The 21268-nt window shown below is 42.3% G+C and overlaps 1 long non-coding RNA gene across 1 annotated transcript in view; it reads right to left on the reverse strand.

The window, feature by feature from the left end:
- Nucleotides 1-1201: 1201 nt before the first annotated feature.
- The window catches only part of LOC148115265 (uncharacterized), a 32487-nt gene continuing 12420 nt past the window's right edge, over nt 1202-21268 (reverse strand). The window contains exons 2-5 of the long non-coding RNA XR_015732801.1: nt 10095-10162; nt 2243-2561; nt 1428-1603; nt 1202-1269 (exon numbers count right to left, since the gene is read on the reverse strand). This is a non-coding gene — a long non-coding RNA (uncharacterized LOC148115265). The remainder of the gene's footprint in view (nt 1270-1427; nt 1604-2242; nt 2562-10094; nt 10163-21268) is intronic.

Consider the following 21268-nt stretch of genomic DNA (forward strand, 5'->3'; position numbering starts at 1 on the left):
ATTCAAACTACCCGCCCAAAATCTACATACATAACAGGAGGGATGGCATGGGCATGTACACGACTTCCCGCATGCATGGTAGAGACCCGAAAATCAGCTGGCCAGCAGGAGGCGCGTGGGTGCATGCGGTGGTGCTGACCTATTATTATTATTATTATTATTATTATTATTATTATTATTATTATTATTATCTCTTTTATTCATTAAACATGAAACTCAGTCAACTGAACATTTAAAAATGTGTCACAAATACGATTGACTGGTGCTAATGGTTGATACAGGTTGCTTCCAGCATTCTAGGTATCAACCAAGTATCTTCTTAAAATACATGATGTTCCGAGTAGCGCAGTTTTTTGCAGTTCTGCTGGTGTTATTGCAGGAAGCTGCAATTTCTTGATGTGTTTTGTAAAATACTTGGACATGTTAACAAGTGCACCGATGACAATGGGTATCACTGTTACGTGTTTCATCCACAGCCGTGTAGTTTTGATGGCCAGGTTGTGATATTTCATGATTTTTTCCAGTTCTTTTTCTTCGACTCTGGTGTCTTCTAGTATAGCGATATCAATATGTAGGTATATGTAGGTAAGTATGCTTCAGCCCTCAACAACCATGATATTTGGCGTGTTATGTTCCAAATGATGATTTGAAAGTCCCATAAGATCTTCACTGTCTCATTTTCGATAACCTCTTCCACTTTGTGCTCCCATAACTTTCATTCTGAGCCTTAGCTCTCCTGACTTCAACTTTGCAGGTTTGAGCTATATGTTGGTATTCTACCTTGGTTATGTGTCCCTCTTTCCATTTTCTGTACTTATCCTTTTTGTCTTTCAGTTTATCAGAGAGTTCTTTATGCAACCATGCTTGTTTCTTTTTGGATTTCCTGTTTTTCTTTTTCAGTGGTATTGTTCTGGACTGTGCTTTTATCATCATATTTTTCAGAGTTTCCCAAGCTTCTTGAGTTGTTTTTCCCTTTAGGATTTTCATCCAAGGAATCTTGCCGAAGTTCTCTTAGGGATTTTTAAAATCAGCTCTTTTAAATTCTAAGACTTTGGTACGATTAAGTTCTATTGCTTGTGTTTGTATTGTTGAATTACAATATGACATGGTCATTCTCACCCAAACTTCTGTTATGAATAAATGCCTAACTTTGTATATGGCAATGCATGAGTTAACCCCACCTCCCTCACCTAGCCCTTCCCTTGACTCCACCTTTGGAGTACATAAGTGCGTGCCCAGGGACTAACCAGTGCTGTTCCAGATGTTCACCTGAAAAGAGAAGACATGGTATAAATAAATGCCTTTGAAATAAAGACAAATCGTATTTTGTGATTATTGGGCAAGGTCCTTGGAAAACAATTAACAAGATGGTAGCAGAGGATGGTTATGCCCAATAACCCAAGAATAATAACTGAAATACAACTTACCCTGAGATGGAAGAAAGAATGAACACGAGGTCCATCACCAGACTAATGGCAGAGCTGCAGGGATCCGAAGGTGCCACAGCAAGAATTCCAACTGCCTGGACCAGACAGACAGGAGCGTGAGACCACGGAAAAATGCAGCCAGGTATGAAAGGGATGAATCGCCCGAGAGGGATGAGCTAAGAGAGACCATACAAAGAATGATGGAGGCCTCCATCAGCAAAAGGGAACTCATCGCGAAACTCCGGGACCTACTAGATGACCACGGGGCAGCGATGAGCTCCCAAGAATGAGACCACGAGACTGCCAGCCCGGTAAGAGGAAGATGCCCCCTGGCAGAAACCCAGGACTTAAACAGCTCCAGTTTCGCGCCATGCTCCCGGTGACCATCTTGGGATGGCCGCCGACCAATAGGGAGCCGAGATTCAAATTTAATGGCGCGAAACGAAAGGAACCCTAAAACAAATGGGGGACCAACCAAAGACAACCCAGAAAGAAGATACCAAGCCACCAGGAGCTCGCCTGCCAAGCCCGAAGTCAAAAAACGCATGGGACTCCAGCAGCAGCAACCGGCTTTGCATACGACCCCCTCGCGCCAGCCACAAACCGCAGGGAGACAACTGCAAGCCAAGGGGACTATGGGGGAGCCATCGATGTCGATGCATCACCCCAGCTAACCCACCCGAGGAACACACACCGCGAGGGCGATCGCCAAATGCCGATCACACACGAGACATGCCGATGGCAGGACTCGAACTCACCACCCACCGCACCAGCAACACGAGACCCGAGGGAAGGAGAGCACGCCAGTTACTCACCCTCCATGCAACCTCCGCCAGGCTTCCTCGCACGTCCAGGAACCAGCGACCAAGGATCAGGACCACTCGCCGCCGCCGCCGCCGAATCCCCAAAGTCCCCGACTTACGACCACCTCGCCTCCTCGCTTCTCTCCAGCTTCCAGCAGGAATCCAGCCGCCCATCAATGGATGCCTGCCTCCAGGGACGAAGCCGGATACCTCAGGGGTGAGTCCGAACCCCCAACCGTAGGCCTAGGCCGAGGCCTAAGAGCAGCGACAGCAAGCTACTCACCCACCGACTACAGATGCGAAATAGGCTTCGCGCATGCTCAATCGGCTCCTGTAAGAAGAGAAGAGGAGAACATAAATACAAGTCCATACAGAGTCGCAAACAGCATCCCCAAGCCATATTGTGAGTTCCCTCACCTGAGATACCATGGACAGCAACAGACTGTGAGTAATTTGCCACACAGCTCAGTAAATTTACCAACTGACTTTCCCACTTTTAAATTAGATGGATCAAACCTTATGCACTGGAATCATCAACTCCAGATTTTATTTTTAAGGGAGAACACGTTATTTTTAATTGATGACCCCCCCCCCACAAAACCTTGGACTCTAGAAATAGACTGCTTGCACCACAGGGCTTATTATATAGTCATAGCAAGTATTTCGCCAAGCATATATCCCAGTCTTAGCCATTACCTAACCGTATCAGAAATACTGCAGAAAATATTTAACTTATTCTACAGTAAAAGCGCTGCCACCACAGCCAAGATATCTAGGGAGTTCCACAGCTAGACACAAAGCTGGAACTCCCATGAGTGAACACATATTAAACCTGAATGCTACAAGGGCTGAGTTGATACAAAGGGGGAAGGATATATCAGAGGAAAGTATGAAAAACATTGTCATTAACTCCCTGGACTCTAGCTGGGATAACTTCATAATGCAGCTGGATAGCCTAAACTTAGGCCATCTCACACTTGAGTCACTGACAAACAGAATAATTGCAGAAGACAGTTTAAGGAGGGACCGGTCCATCAGCCGCAGGGACAGCAAACCTACAAAGAGGGTTGAGTTCCAAACCAGGAACCAGGATTACCCAGAATGTTTCACCTGTGGTTCCAAGAGCCACTATAAGAGGGATTGCCCCAAAAATTCGAGGGAAAGGGACCAGACCTATCGTAAGGAAAGGGAAGGCTGGAGGTTAGGGCTCCCCGATAGGTCCCCATCTGAGAACAGATATAGATGCAGAGACTCCCCCAACCCAAGGGACAGAAGGGGAAATAGAGACAGCTCCAGGGAGAGCCGATCAGGATCCATGTATGGGATCGGGGAAAACACACACACACACACACACACACACACACACACACACACACACACACAAATGAGAGAGGGAGAAGCGTGGCTCATTGATTCAAGAGCCACCAACCACACAACTCATGACAGAAAGATCTTGACCTCATTTACAGAGGAGAACTACCACATTAAGGTAGCCAATCAAAACAAAGTTCTAGTGACAGGGAAAGGAAATACACTCATAAGCGGGATAGGCAAGATAGAGGGGGTACTGCTCATACCCGAAATACCCCACAATATTTTAGCAACACTTAAACTCAGTAAAGACATGGGTATAAAGACACCTTCAAGGGAGGAAAGGCCTACATGACCAAGGGCAGGAAAAGCATCGGCAACATAGTCATTGATGGAGGACTAACATACCTCCATCCTAAAGGGAATAACCAGACCAGTATAATTGCTCAACTAGAAAGCACAGAGAACAAGGCCAATGCCCAAGGCGAGACAGAGGGGGACGAGGAAGATAACGCCACTGAAGATAGACACGACCGCGACACAACACACAAAGGGAAGTTGCTAATTGGTAAGCCCATTCACAATGACTGTGCCCACTTACTACATAGAAAGTTGGGTCATGCCAGCTTCCCAGTCATCCCAAAAATGACAGAATGTACCAATGGTTTGAAAATAAAAGGCTGTAAAAACTACTTAGAGTGCTCCGTATGTAAATCCTCTAAACTAAAGACCAAGCCTAGACCTAGAAAGGCCACCCGCACCACCAACTCCATCTTCCACCTGGTACACATGGACATTGTAGGTCCCATGAAGCCCTCCATAAAATACAAAAAGAGATTCTTCCTGACAATAGTAGATGACTTCAGCCGCTATGGCTTTGTGTATACCATTAACCATAAGAGCGAGGTATTTCAAAAATTTAAGGAATTTCACAAGAGGGTGGAGACACAACACAATACAAAAATAAGACAGATAATGACGGATAGGGGGTCTGAGTTCCTGTCAAAGGACTTCTCGAACTGGTTAAAGATGCACGGGATAATACATTACACGACTTCTCCTTTTTCCGCATTCCAGAACGGAGTTGTAGAAAAAAGGAATGGAGTCCTACAAACAATGGTGAGATGCTCTCTAGAGGACGCAGGGTTAGGACAATCATTCTGGGCAGAAGCACTCACCTATTCAAATTACACACTGAATAGGCTCTGGTCTAGTGTAATAAAGAAAACGCCTTACGAGGTGATGTACAACAGAAAGCCAAAAATTGCACACTTACACATATTTGGGGTCATGGTGGATGTACACATCCCCAGACAGCTGAGGCGAAAGGGAGACAAGGTCTCAAAGAGAGTAAGGTTCATGGGATATGAGCCCGGTACAAAAGGGTACAGATTCATTGACAGGGACAATAGGTTCATCATATCCAGGACCGCGGTGTTCCATGAGAACACCAACTGGTCAAAGATACATCTCAACGAGACACTCACCAGACAGGAAGACACAGACAACATAAGTGATAAGGGCAAACATACCACAATAGAAACGAAAACACAAGAAAGGCACAAACCTAGACACCAAGAGATAGCCACCAAAGGGTGGAAGGAAGATCACCCCATCATTAAGGTAGACGCAGTCACAGAGAAAGAAGCCAAATATATGCACGACACAGACACACGACCAAACAGGCCCATAAGACACAACAGAAATAGAATGCCAAAGAGATTTGAGGATTATGTTATGTCCATACACCCAAATAAAACCACCCCCAACTTATACGAGGAAGTAATCAGTCTGCCACAGGAAGAAAGAAGTAGGTGGGAACAGGCTATGGAGAAGGAGATGGCCAGCCTAAGGGAACTAAATGTGTACACCCCCTCTAAGGTCCCAGCCGACAAAACACTCATAGGCACAAAATGGGTTTTCAAAATTAAGGAACTCAAAGACAACAAGATTCTCTATAAGGCTAGGCTCATGGCCCAGGGATTCGCACAGAGGTATCCAGATGACTACACAGATACCTATTCACCAATGGTGAAAAGCGCCCTAGTAATAGCATCCATCTTAGGCCTAGAGGCCTATCAATTCGACATTCAGACTGCCTACCTCCATGCAAAGCTAGACAAAGAAATCTGTGTCAGTGCACCCCCAGGGAAGGACACGAAAAAGGGAGACACTTGGTTACTGAACAAAAGCCTGTACAGGTTAAAGCAGTCGGGAAAAAGATGGTATGAGTGTCTAGCCAAAACGCTCAGGGACATGGGTTTCACCGCCACCTCAGTGGACCTCTGCCTCTTCGTCAAGAGGGAGGGCACATCAGTCGAATATGCACTCATTTACGTAGACGACATTCTATACTTAGGACAACACAAACGGAAATGTGATGAATTTGCCGAGAAACTGGGAGAACATTTCACACTCAAGACCCTAGGGAGAGTCAACAAATATCTAGGGGTACAAATCGAGAAAACAGACAATGGGTTCAGGGTATCACAAAAGGAAAAAATATTAGAACTTATACACAGGTGTAACATGAAGGATGCCAAACCATGTGAGACACCTATGCAAACAGACTTCCTGAAACATATGCACGAAGAAGGGGAGTCATTTAAGGGCAATACTCTGTACAGATCCGTCATTGGATCCCTCCTATATATTGCCAATTGGACAAGGCCAGACATCAGTTTAGCAGTAAACCTGTTATCTAGGCATGTCAGTGATCCAAAAATTTACCACTGGGAAGGCGTAAAACGGATAATCAGGTATTTGAAATATAGCATAGACGCATACCTATGTCTAGAACCGACAACTTCCAATGAACCCGTATTGACCTGCTATGCAGAGGCTGCCTGGGCAGGTGACACAAAAAGTAGAAAAAGCACCTCTGGTTATATATTTCTCATCAATAACTGCCCAGTACATTGGTACACCAGAAAACAAAATTTGGTTGCCACGTCCACAGCGGAAGCAGAGTACATCTGTCTGTCAAAAGCAGCTAACAATTTAGTATGGTTCGATGATCTACTTTCCAACATATGGACCGAACCAGCTTATCCAATAACAATCCACGAGGACAATAAAGCAGCCATAGACATTTCCAACGCGGACGCAGTGGGCCAAAGATCCAGACACATCGACATCAAGCACAAACACGCCAGACAGTTATCAAACGTAGGCTTCATCAGAGCCGTGCATTGTGAGACTTCTGAACAAATCGCAGACATTCTGACAAAACCATTACCAAATAAACAACATACATATCTGACATCAAAGCTAGGAGTGGCTATGCATTGTACTGAGCCAACTCCAAACGTTAGACATTTAGAGGGGGATTTGTTATGAATAAATGCCTAACTTTGTATATGGCAATGCATGAGTTAACCCCACCTCCCTCACCTAGCCCTTCCCTTGACCCCTCCTTACCTTTTTTTTTATTGAAAAAGTTTTTCAAATACAAATTTTTCCCCCTTTTCCCCCCCTCCACCCTAACCCCCCTCCCCCCCTCCCCCTGTGGCTTCTCCAAAATAAAACCCAAATTATAACAGATTATATAATATTTTACCATCCTTTTGTGCCACCCCCCATATACTAACCCTTTCTTTCTAACAATATTATTATATCCCCCTTATACTATACATTTCAAAAACAACATTCAACTGTAAAATTATATAATAAATTCTAATTTAGCAATTTCATCTATTCAACTCATAATCTATCCTTCTAACAATATCATTATATCCCCCTTATACTATACATTTCAAAGCAACATTCAAAGCAACTTTCAACTGTAAAACTATATAATAAATCCTAATTTAGCAATTTCAACTCATAATCTATCCATTTCCTCCTCCCCCATACATATATCTCTTAATTCAAATCTTTTACATATATTGATATAACATAACATCCCTTCTCCTAAACTAAACAATCAGTAAACTAACCTATCTCCACCCACTTTCCTACAGGTCTACATACATAATATTTTCAATATCTTTATTCTTCTGCCCAATCCACTAAAAAAAAAATATTTACATATATATACAAAATCCTCAATTGACTTTAAGTTTGTAATCCATATGATATCTTCTGTAATGTCTCACAGTTGGATTGTTAATTCCATTACCCATGTTAGGGTAACATCACGTCCTAATTCCAACAGTATGTTCGGTATCTTCAATTACCATCTGCCCCCATTAATAGTAAATATTTTCATATATATAAAAAAACCACCCGAGTGACTTTATATTTATATTCCATATAGTGTCGTCTATAATGTCTTCCATCTAGATTATTAATTCCAACCACCGTGTTGGGGTAACAGCCAGATCTTCTGCATGCCCCAATCCCATAGTTCTCTTGCCTTATAGCTCAGCATAAACGTAATTCATTTGTCAAAGAATCCAAAATAGAAAATTCCAATCCACTCAATTTATGGCCATCTTCACATCCCAAGAGTACAGCACTACAGAGATCTGTCACTCTCCTCAGGATAATATAAACCAATACTTTGCCTCAACTAAATTTCTAAATATTCAATCGTCTCTTGAGTAACTGGCATTACACTGTTGTTTGGTCTAAAAGTTTTTATTTTTGTAGGACCTGCTTCTTCTTTTCTTAACTTTTTGTGGCTTAGATCTCCATCCTGGTTTCCTTTCTATGAGTTGTATATCAACTGTTTGGTTTCCATGCTGGTCTGTAGCTTGATAAGTCATCACATTAGAATCCAAAGCCGCCTCTCTTGTATTTATAGGTAATCCAACTATAGCCTCCGAAGGAGAATCCAGAAGCGGCTCATCCACAAAAGCCTCTGTAACTTGTTGTTTTTCCGTTGCCTCCACCTTCATTTGCTTAGCCTGAATTTCAATCTCTTGTTGATTTTGCTTTTCTTTATTCCCCTCGTGTATTATATGTGGAGATGTTAAACCCATTTTAAAAACCTTATAGTAAAATTCTTCCGCTTTTTCAACAGTATTTAATTGATATCGTTCTCCTTGATATCTCAATATTATACCAACTGGGACATCCCACCTGAATGGGATGTTTTGTTTCTTTAGTTCAGTCACCAAAAATCCAAAATCCTTTCTACCTTTTAACATCTTAGGCGGTAGTTCTTTAAATATCCAGATCTTCCTTCCATGCATTTCAAGAGTGGAGTTGAAAGACTTTTGCACAATATCATTTCTTATTTCTTTATCAGTAAAGTAAATCACCACATCTCTAGGCAACTGCCTTTGCTTTGCCACCCAAGAATTAACTCTGTAGGCCTTATCAATCTTGCAGGATACATCTTCAGGGCTAACCTTTAAAATCCCAGCCAGAACTTCAGCAGACATCTTTCTCAAATCTTGTCTTTTATCTTCCTGTATTCCCCTAATTCTAACCGCAAATTCCATGAGTCTGAATTGCATTATTGTGGTTTCATTTTCAATCCTTTGTTTTATATTATCTACATTGTAAGTCTTATAGTCAGCTTCATTTTTCTAAACTCTACTTCTGAGCTTTTTTCTTGAATCCTTATTAAATCATTTTCAATTCTTTGTATTTTATTATCCAAATTATAAATCTTATCATCAACTTCCTTAGTGTCTATTTTTGAATTTATAATTTCATCCATCTTCAGAATTATTTCTATAAAACTTTTCATACGTTGCTTCAGAATATCATACTTTTGTTGAATCAACTCTTTAATTTCCTGTCTAAAATTTTCAAGATTCAGATTCACAGTCTTATCATGTCTTGCCATCTCCTCCAGTAAAAATTTCTTTAGGTCTATGAAGCCATTCTTCTGCATCTGCAAACTCTCAACTTGTTCATGCGATTTATAAATGGGAGAGCCCCCCCCCCCATGGCTTGGTTATCTGGCTTTGTCAGTTTTAGCGCCATCCTGCCACACAAAAGATTTTTTTTTCCTTTTTCCTTTTAAAGAAAAAGACTTCTCTCCAAACAATATCAATAACAAGTCTCTAAGAAGGAAGAAACATGAAATAAGAATTTTTTTCTCTCACTTCTAACCAGCACTTTTGCTAGATACTTTGTAACTTTGTAACTTTGTAACGTTATAAGCTATTCAAATGGAAGGACTTTCACTTTCAGCTTTTCTCAAGCCTCAGCCAGTCGCCATTTTAAACTCTCCTTTTTCCTCCTTTCACTCTTCTTTAACTTTAAAATCAGTCTTGGGGTTAGAATACTTGCAGTTTAGGATCCCCGATCCAAATTTCATCCTGCTTATTCAGATGATCTGTTAATTTCATTGATTGGTCCGGTCCCAGCGCCTGGCTCTGCAAAAAGGCAGAGTTCTCCCGAAGCCCGGAGCAGCGGCGAGCGGAAATAGGGAGCCACAACCTGCTCGTCCCCAAGAGTAAAAAAAGAACTCTGGGGACTTCGCAGAGGGCTCTACCTGCCCTCACCTGCTCTGTCTCACATTTCCTTCAGGAAATGGAGTTTTTCGAGCCGCCTTTCAGATGTAAAGACGGCTCTTTACAGGCAACGGGGCTGGCGGTCTCAGAGGACCGTCTGGCGGCGATGGAAGCCAGACCGGAAGCCGACCCCTCCTTACCTTGACTCCACCTTCGGAGTACATAAATCCGTGCCCAGGGACTGACCAGTGCTGTTCCAGATGTTCACCTGAAAAGAGAAGACATGGTATAAATAAATGCCTTTGAAATAAAGACAAATCGTATTTTGTGATTATTGGGCAAGGTCCTTGGAAAACAATTAACAACTTCAATTCTCTCTATCACTTCTTCTCTGTGAATAAGAATTAAGTCCAGTATGGCTGTCCCTCTAATTCCCTCCTCCACCTTTTGGATGACAAAGTTGTAGCTAGATTGGTCAGGAACCTGTTTAATCGTTCATTTGATGCAGAATTAGTCTTCAAGTTGATGTCAGGGTAATAAAAGTCCCCCCTTACTATTGTAGTGTGTTTCCTACATACATTTGTTAATTGGTTAGCAAAAAGTTTGCCTATTTTTTTCTGCTTGGTTGAGTGGCCTATAGTATACACTTACGGCAATGTCATTCTTTTTTTCTTTTATATTGACCCATATGCATTGTAGGAATTTATATAAAAATATAAAAATATATTTGTATGTATGTTTATATAATTGAATATATATTCATATATATATGTATGTATGTATGTGTATGTATATGTGTGTGTGTATATATATATGTATATATATGTCTTCTCAAGTTTTCGCAGGTGTGTGTATGTAAAAAGTTAAAATCTCGGGTGTCATTTAAAAGTCTGTTAGTTAAAATGCTTAAAATCCTGGCTAAGATCTCAGCTCAAAATCCTCCAAAATCCCAACATAACACTTTGTAAGGTCTTTTAAAACTCTGGCTAAAATCCTAACCAACACTTTAAAGGTTTGGCAACGTTTTGACAAGCTCTCTACCTTGTCATCTTCTGGCCTTTACTATCAGTTTAGAAGTTGTGGGTCCTGCTTCATTATCCTAGCTGCAGCCTGACTGCGTGTTAACGGTCCAGCTTTCTTTGGTTCCCTATTACTAACTGTCAACTGCAAAGAGGTAAGAATTCTAGTAGGTATCACAGCACCACTGGTTGCCTGTTGAGATCTCAGCATATCTTCTGGTTCGGTTCTTTCTCTCTCGCTATTGCTAGCTATCATCTGCAAAGAGGAAAGGATTCTGGAAGGCATTACACCACCACTGGTTGCCTGTTGGGATCTCTGCCTATCCTCTGATGTTAAAACTCAAGTTTCCCTCAGTACAGGTCTCCAAATACTTGATAACCTAGAAGCGTCATCATGTCTGTTCATATTCTGCAGCCTCTTTTCAATTTTGATAGCAACCCTAATGATTCTCTTAGTAAGATGTTCCTCTTTCACCACTGTTCTAGTAGTGTTGAAGTCGATCTTATGTCCCGTGGCCTTCATGTGTTGTACCAAGGAAGAAGTCTGTTCTTCTTTTTTCACTGCGTTTTTGTGTTCTTCTAAACACACATCTATTCATCTATTTGTCTGTCCAATGTAAGATGACTGACAGGAGGCACATGGTACTTCGTATACCCCTTGATTTTCCAGCTCAATTTTATCCTTGGGGTTTCTTAACATCATCAATATTTTTCTATCTGTGCGGAACATTGTTTTTATTTTGTGTTTCTGTAATATCTTACTAATTTTATTGGTGGTACCTTTTATATAGGGCAGGATGGCTTTTCCCATATTCTGTTCTTCTTCTTGGGTTTTGCTCTGTCCTGATGTCCCTTGCCAGATTATACTTCTAATTTTATTTTCGTGGAACCCATTTGCCATTAATAACTCTGTGAGAGTCTGAAGCTCTGTTTGTACATGTGCCTTATCTGCTAGACGTTTAATTCTAGTAATTAAAGTTTTTGCCACTGAATTTATTTGCGAAGGATGATGGTGTGAGTGTGCGTTTAGGTATCGATTTGTGTGTGTCTTCTTCTGGTAGACACTATGTCCTAGGGTGCCATCAGTTTTCTTATATATTAATACATCTAAGAATGGGAGTTGATTTTCAATCTCCATTTCCATAGTGAACTGTATCTTCGGATGCATGTTATTCAAATGTGCTAGAAAATTGTTTAGCTTGTCTTTTCCATGGGGCCAGATCACAAACGTATCATCTACATATCTGAGCCATAATTTTGGTTTATAAGTAGTTTGTTCCAATGCCTTAATTTCGAATCCTTCCATGAACAGATTGGCAATAACTGGGGAGATATGATCAATGATCCCATTGGTGGTCCTTGCATTTGTTTATATCTTTGCCCTTTGTACATGAAATAGGTACATGAAATAGGTGTTAGAAAGGCAATGCTCTGCCAATTTTATGATGTGGTTTGGTGGTTGGTATTTATTTTTAATCATTGCTAGAGCTTCTATAACGGGTACTTGGGTGAATAATGAGACCACATCAAAGCTTACAAGTAGGTCACCTTGCTCTATGCGTTGGTTTCTCAGAATTTCTATGAGATGATATGAGTTCTGCACATAAGAAGCAATCGATTCCGCAAATGGTTGTAGTTGTTTGGCTAAATATCTAGCCAAGTTTTGTAGCAGAGAGTCTATGGAGCTAACTATGGGTCTGAGAAGTATGCCCTCTTTGTGTATTTTTGGGAGGCCATATAGTTTTGGAAATTTCGATGACTTCTCTCTAGGGATGATTGTTTGTGGAACTTTCTTTCTCACCTGTCATTGCCAACCTCTATATGGAATACTTTGAAACCCAAGCTCTAGAAAAATCTGATCACAAACCCAAACTCTGGCTCAGATATGTAGACAACACCTTCATAATCTGGCCACATGGGAAAGAAAAACTGGACAACTTCCTCACACACCTCAACAGCCTACACCCCAAAATACAGTTTACCATGGAAACAGAAGCGAACAACCAACTTCCCTTCCTGGATGTCTTAGTCTACAGAAAATCCAATGGCTCCCTAGGACACACTATCTACCAGAAGAAAACACACACAAACCGCTATCTGCACGCACTCTCACACCACCACCCTGCCCAGATCAACTCTGTAGCCAAGACACTCATTTCCAGAACAAAACGCTTAGCTGACGAACAACACCTAAAAACCGAACTACACACTCTCACTAACATACTAACATCCAATGGATTCCAAAGAAATAAGATCACCAAACTAATCCAAAAAGAAACCCCCACTAAAATCCAAGACAGAGAACAAGAAAACGGCAAAGCCCTCCTCCCATACATAAAAGGCACCACAGACAGAATAAGCAAAATCCTCCACAAACATAACATCAAGACAGCATTCTGCACAAACCGAAAAATATCCACCATCCTAAGGAACCCCAAAGACAAAATTGAGTTAGAAAATCAAGGAGTATATGAAATCCCATGCACCGCCTGCCCCACCACATACATCGGACAAACCAACAGACGAATAAGTGCACGCATAGAAGAACACAAGAACTCAGTCAGAAAAGAGGAAACAACTTCTTCCCTGGTCCAACACCTTAAAGCCACAGGACATGATATTGACTTTAAAAAGACCAGAACTATCGCCAAAACTGAACACTTTAACAACAGAATAATCAGAGAAGCCATCGAGATAGAAAAACACCCACACAGCATGAACAAACGAGACGATACCTCCCGCCTACCAGCCATTTGGAAACCCGCCCTTATTGACAAACGAGTCCCTAACACGACAAATGACACCAGACCCACACTCACGAGAGCCACACAGGATGTCACCACCACACATCCACACAGAAAGCAGACTCAAACCCACACTGATAATGAGCCACGACCAAGGACCAGAAGCCAGACCGCAGCTGCATCATTAGCCACTTTAAACCCCTCCAATCCATACATGAAGCAGACTGACACCCACCATGAAGAGCTCGCACGGCCACAAACACGAAGCCAAACAACAACAACGCAGCTCACCAGCTCAAATCCCCCTGCAACTCAGACTAAGCTGAGCACAACCAAGCCCCCACCCAAACAGAACACACCCCCAGCCAATCAGAGCACAACCAACCCCCCATCCAATCAGAGCACAGCCAAGCCCCTAACCAATCAGAACACACCTCCACCCAATCAGAACACAGCCAAGTTCCCACCCAATCAGCTTACACCCCCACTAGCAGTTAAAAGGAAGAGACAGCTGCGATCTCACTTTGCTCCTGGAAGCACAAAGCCGAGAACACCAGCCTGAAGATGACGAATGAGACTTCGTCAAAACGTCGCCAAGACACTTCCAATTTTACGTGGGAGAAGACCCGAATAACCAAAGACCTACATACAAACACCCGCGAAAACCTGAGAAAACAAATATATATATATATATATATATATATATATATATATATATATATATATATATATATATATATATATATATATACATATATATATATATATTCTGAAGTTTTCACGGGTGTTTGTATGTAGATCTTTGGTTATTCGGGTTTTTTCCCGTGTAAAATTGGAAGTGTCTTGGTATATATATATAAAATATATATATACCAAATATATATATAAAATATATATATATATAATATATATATATATATATAAAATTAAAATCTTGGGTGTTTTCCCGCATCCTTGTAAATAAGTTAGTTAAAATGATTAAAATTCTGGTTAAAATCCCAGTTTAAAATCTTCTAAAAATCCTTACAGAGGATTTTTGTAAGGATTTTTAGAAGATTTTAAGCTGGGATTTTAACCAGAATTTTAAACATTTTAACTAACTTATTTACAATGACACAGGAAAACACCCAAGATTTTAATTTTTTGCATATGCACACCCGCGAAAAATTAAGAAGCCATATATATATATATATATATATATATATATATATATATATATATAGAGAGAGAGAGAGAGAGAGAGAGAGAGAGAGAGAGAGAGAGAGAGAGAGAGTATACACACACACACACAAAAATATTTCCTAGAGCAGAATTTATTTCTTTTTTTAAAAAAAATTTATAAATTTTTATTACATATATAAACACACAAAATACACATACACATACACATACACATACAAATGCAACAAATATGACATTAATAACATAAATAACATCTAAACGTAATTTCCTCCGACATCAATAACCTAAATTCCTCGATATGTATTCCTTCCTCTCGCCTTCCCACCTTTGCCAAACCAGGTAGTAGTCAGATTCTTCCTTTCCTTGAATGTCCTTGGTGAGTCTGTCCATCTCAGCACATTCCATGACTTTAGATATTATTCTATCTTGTGTTAGGACTTCTTCCAACTTCCAATTTTGTGCATAAGTGATCCTTGAGGCAGTCAAAATATGTGTGATCAAATATATTATTTCTCTGTCATAATTACCTGTAAATATGCCTAATAAATATGTTTCCGGTTTTAGTGGTACTTTTTGAGCTGTTATTCGTTCCAATTGGGTTTTGATATTATTCCAGAATTGTTTGGCTTTGGGACACAACCACCACATGTGGTAGTATGTCCCTTTTTGTGCTTTGCATTTCTAGCAGAGTGAAGATGTATTGGGGAACATTTTGGAGATCCGTGCCGGTGGGAGATGCCATCTATAAAACATCTTGTAGATATTTACTTTGTACGGTACTGATAGTGTTAGTTTGCTGTTAATTTTCCATATTTTTTCCCATTTGTTTAGTTCTATAGGGTATCCGAAATTCATCGCCCATGTAATCATATTTTCCTTGACTATCTCCTCCTCTAATTTATATGCCAGTAAGAAGTTATAGATTTTTGTTATTAGTTTCTCATTGGGGCCCAATAAGATTTTGTCCAGTTGGTTTAGTTCTTTTTGGATTCCAAATTTCTCCATATCTGTTTTGTGTTTGGATTTTAATTGTAAGTATGGCCACCAATCCATTTCAAGACCTTGAGTTCTTAATTGTTCTGTTGTTTTTAATTTTCCTTCCTCATTTAAGAGATCCTGGTATGTTTTCATTTTATTTGTGTCCATTGTATTTGGATAGATTTGTGCTTCCATTGTAGAGATCCAACGTGGTATCTTATCATAGTGAATCTTTCTAATTTCGTTCCAGGTTTTGATCAGAGTATTCCTCATGATATGCCTACAGAATTGTTCTTGTTTTGTGCGTTTGTCTTCCCATAGGCATGCATGCCATCCCTTTATCAAGTCGAAACTTTCCAATGTTAATGTTCGTCTGTTCTTCAATTCAATCCAATCCTTTATCCATGTTAATGCTGACGCTTTATAATAAATCTGCCAATCAGGAAGTCCCATTCCTCCTCTATCTCATTTATCCTGTAACTGCTTTAATTTGATTCTTGCCTTTTTTTTCTGCCATATATATTTTAGTATCATCCTGTCCAAATCTTTAAAGTGTCAGCGTTGCAACGCTGGCATAGAGGGAGCAGAGGAGAGCGAAAGATAAACTCTGAGACTTTTGCCTGCTAAATCCCTTTGAAGCCTGGTTGTCGTGGAAATGAGGGGAGGGGGCACATTCCTGGGAAATGATGAGGAAAAGAAGTCTGAAGAATGACTTGGAAAACAGCCAATGAGAAGCAGAGATTTGGGGAACGGAAAGGGAGGGATTGGGAGGCAAAAGGTCAGTCTTGTCCGCGCGGAGTCATGATCCGGTGGCTGAGCTCAATTAAAGAAAGATTTCTTTAAAGATTGGCAGTTTGGAAATTCATTTAATTTTGAGATAGCACCGCAGTCTGACAGACGGACAAGACTGACTTTTCCAAGCCAAACTGGCAAACCTCCAGCCTTCCAGCTCCTTACCAGATGTTTGGACGAATTGGAGGGAGGGGTCTGGAGCCATGGCAGCAAGCCAGCTCTCTACTGAAAGTCTGCTTCAAACGGCTGTGAACCAGCCACCCCTCCCTACTTCAGCCAGCTTGGATGCAATGGGGCCACCCCCTCCCCCAGCAAAGCTGCAACCCCCCTTCCCCCCCCACTACCACAGGATTACCAAGGACAGACGATTGTGCTCCAGCCCAATAGAAGAAAAAATGATGAACCTTGGTGGACTTTGCCAAAATCTGCAGAAGCTGAATTCCTCTTTCCAGACGCTAAAGGTAAGGGGAAGCCCCTGAGTGAACTGGGAAGGGTGGATTGGTTATGGGATTGGAAGAAGGCCAGACAGAAAGAAATTTCAACCCTGCCACTTGAAAGCCCCATGGAGGAGTTAAAGCAAAATTTTGAACGTGCTGTCAGCCTGGAAGATGGTCCATCCTGCAGGCCCAAAGATAGAAGGAGGCCAGCTGACCCTGTTGAACCAAGCCACCATAGAAGGGGGCCCAGCCCTTCCCCCTCCCACACCAGAAGGAAGGAAAGTCCCAGTTTGCATCCATGGGTTCCTCCTCTACCCAGCAAACATACCAGCCTACGCAAGGCATCACCCCCCTCCCGCCCCCGAATGAGAGATGAGGAAGAAGCCCAACAATACCCCAGACAGGCACACAGAGCCCGGCCATGGGAGGACGGGCCACTGAGGGCAGAGCCACCCCGGTTCAGAGGGAAATTTGATGGGGATCCAGACCAGGTGGCGCAGTTCCTCGACGCAGCTGAGGTCTATATCGAGAGCTATGGGCACCTTTATCCATTTCCCAGAGCCCTGGTCAATGCCATTTCAGAAGGGCTGGAGGGAGAAGCAAAGACCTGGTCATCAGCCCTCCACAAGAATAGAGCCCCCCAACTGCAAGATGCAGATGATTTCTTGCAACTATTGCGGGCGAGGTACGAGGAAGTAGGGGAGGACCCATATGTGGAAGACGAACTCAGAAGCCTAGTCCAGAGAGGGAAGCCCATCAAGGAACACATTCGTGAATTCCGAAGAGTCGTGGGCACCTTGCCTCCCCTACCTGAGCGACTGCTAGTGTATTTCTTCAGAACCAGCCTAGTTAAGCAGATCGCTCAAGTGACCGCTTATTGAGACATCCCGAACCGACTCTCTGAATGGTTCCGCGTGGCGATGCAAGTTGAAAGGGGACTGCACGCCAACAACATGCTAGAACAACCAGAGGCCATGGGAGGAGATTGCTATGGACTTCATAGTCGAACTGCTGAGGAGCAGCGGAAGCACAGTGATCTGGACTGTAATAGACCTGTTCTCCAAACAGGCGCATTTCATACCCTGCAACGGACTACCCTCAGCCCGCCAATTGGCCAAACTGTTCATAAAACACATCTACCGCCTGCACGGAATACCCAGAAGAATCATCTCTGATCGAGGGGTCCAGTTTACAGCGAAGTTCTGGAGGGAATTCCTTCGATCCATAGGATCATCCCAAGGCCTCAGCTCAGTGTTTCACCCATGCATCAATGGGGGGGGGGCGGAGAGATTGAATGCCATGATAGAGCTGTACCTGAGGTGCTATGTTGACTACCAACAATCGAACTGGGCAGACCTCTTATCGTTTGCTGAGGTCGCATATAACAATGCTGTCCACAGTAGTACAGGACTAACCCCATTTAAGATAGTGAGCGGCATCGATTTCATCCCCATGCCAGAGTACCCGAGGGAGCCTCCTTCCTCAGTTACCTTGACCGAATGGATGGCAATGCTAAGAGAAACCTGGGAGAATGTCAAGAGGGCGTTAGACAAGGCAGCACGGTCTTATAAGAAACAAGCAGATAAGCACCGAGACCCCCAGAGACGGTTCCAAGTGGGGGAAAAGGTCTACCTCTCCACCAAGTACTTGAGACTCAGACTCCCGACCAGAAAACTGGGGCCGAAATTCATAGGGCCATTTCCAATAGTAAAAGTAATCAACCCGGTTACAGTACAATTGCAGTTGCCCCGGTTACTAGGGAGGATACACCCCGTTTTTCACAGTAGCCTCCTGAAGCCTGTAGTAGGGTCAACTTTAAGGCCGGTGCCACGTGATCCCCCAGGGCCCTTAATTGTTGGAGGCCAGACCCACTATGAAGTACAGCGGGTTCTCGATTCGAGATGGCACAGGGGGCGCCTCCAGTACTTAATTAAGTGGAAGGGCTACCCCTTGTCAGAAGCTTCCTGGGTGAAGAGTACAAACATCCAAGCTGACCGCTTCATAGCTAAATTCCATGCAAATCACCCGAACAAGCCAGGAGGGGATGGGGTAACCCCTCGGAGGGAGTGAGGTACTAAACTTGTTATTTATTTCACACAGGCCCTGCTGGGAGAGTGAAGGGAGAGGGGCCGGATGTCAGCGTTGCAACACTGGCATAGAGGGAGCGGAGGAGAGCGAAAGATAAACTCTGAGACTTTTGCCTGCTAAATCCCTTTGAAGCCTGGTTGTCGTGGAAATGAGGGGAGGGGGCACATTCCTGGGAAATGACGAGGAAAAGAAGTCTGAAGAATGACTTGGAAGACAGCCAATGAGAAGCAGAGATTTGGGGATCGGAAAGGGAGGGATTGGGACTTCCGGTTTGGTTCCTGTCGCCGAAAGATGGTCTTTTTTTCGGACTGCCAGCCCCGCTGCCTGTCAGAGCCGCTTCGAACAAGAGAAGCGGCTCAGAAGTTCCCAAATCCTGAAGGATTAGAGGAATAGAGTTGGCGAGAGGCAGGTAGAGCCCCTGTGAGCCCCCAGATAGCACCCCTTTACTTCTGGGGAGGAAACAGGCGCGGCTCCCTATTCAGCTCGCTGAGACTCCGGACAGCGTGGGACGACTCTACTCAGTGCAGAGCAAGGCGGCAGGACCAACCTTCCTACTGAGAACAAAGAAAATTCAAACAAACAGGGTGGAATAACAATTTGAACCACGAAACTGCAAGTATTTTCTAGCCCTGTGATTAACTTTAAAACAGAAGAGTGAAGGAGTGAAAGTCTCTTGAAAATGGTGCCCGGCTTCAGCGTTAACGAGAGCTGAAAGCGAGAGTGGATTAGCAAAGTTATTTCAATAAGTTACAAAGTAGCATTGTCTGTAACAAGTGAAGGAAAAGGGAATCTCTTTTAAAACAAGCCTGATTTTGCTTCAATTTCATCTTTAATTTGACCAAACCTGGGGGAATTTTTTAGAGGACTTTGTGGTGGAGGAAAGGGAAAAAGGATTTCCTTTTTTGGAAAAGCTAGACTACGTGGCAGGATGGCTTCTAAGCAGACTAAACAGGATGTGAAGGCGGCAGGGGGGGATCCCCCACACATAAACCTGAACAGCAGCCTCCCAGCCAGCAGAGCCAGAAAAAAGAGATTGATCTTGAAAGTTTAAAGGATTTTATTACTCAGGCTTTGATGAGGCAAGATGAAAATTTGGATGAGAAGTTTAAAAAGTCACAACAGGAAATCAAGCAGGAGATCAAAGAAATCAAAGAGGTGGTGCAAGAAAAATATGACAAGGTGACCCAAAAATTAATGACAGCGGTGACTGGATTGTCAGAAGTAATTATTAAAACTGATAATGAGGTAGAAGAACTTAGATCAGAAATGGATGTTAAAATGAAGGAGACTGACTATAAAATCTTTGATGCTGATAATAAAATGCAGAGACTTGAAAATGAGATTACAATGATGCAGTTCAGGTCCATGGAATTTGCCATAAGGCTGAGAGGCTTAAAAGAGAATGCTAGGGAAGACCTGAGAAAGATCTGTGCTGATGCTCTAGCTGTGCTGTTAAAGATTAGCTCTGAAGAGATTTTTTTGCAAAATTGACGAAGTGTACAGAATAAATTCGTGGGTGGCTAGACAAAGACAATTGCCTAGAGACGTGGTGATATACTTTACAGATAGAAAAATGAGAAATGATATTTTACAAAAGTCCTTTCTCTCTGCTGTGCAAGTGGATGGAAAGGAGATTGGAGTTTATAAAGAGCTACCACCTAAGATGTTAAAAGATAGAAAGGATTTGGATTTCTAGTGAATGAATTAAAAAAAACAACAAATTCCATTTAGGTGGGATGCTCCAACTGGTATAATCTTGAGGTACAAGGGAGAAAGATACTGATTAAATACTGTTGAGAAGGCGGAAGAATTCTATTCTAATGTTTTTAAAGAGAGTTCACCATTCCCACATACATCTTCTGTATTGGAGATAAAGGAGAGTGATAAGGAGAAGCAATTTCAGCAAGAGATGGAAGAGCAGCCTAAGCAGCTGGAACTGGAGGTAATGGAAATGCAGGGAGCTACAGGAGGATTTCTGGATGAGCCCCTGCTAGACCTTCCTTCGAAAATTGTGAATGAACCACCTAAGACTACAAGAGAAGTGGCTTTGGACCTAGCCTGGATGTGTGAAGCTAAAGATCAGCGTATAACTCGAGCAGTTTCTAAGCAACTTAAAGAAAAACAACAGGAAAGG

The sequence above is a fragment of the Pantherophis guttatus genome, chromosome 2 (assembly GCF_059756535.1).
Source record: "Pantherophis guttatus breed Tessera chromosome 2, ASM5975653v1, whole genome shotgun sequence".
NCBI classification, from domain to species: domain Eukaryota; kingdom Metazoa; phylum Chordata; class Lepidosauria; order Squamata; family Colubridae; genus Pantherophis; species Pantherophis guttatus.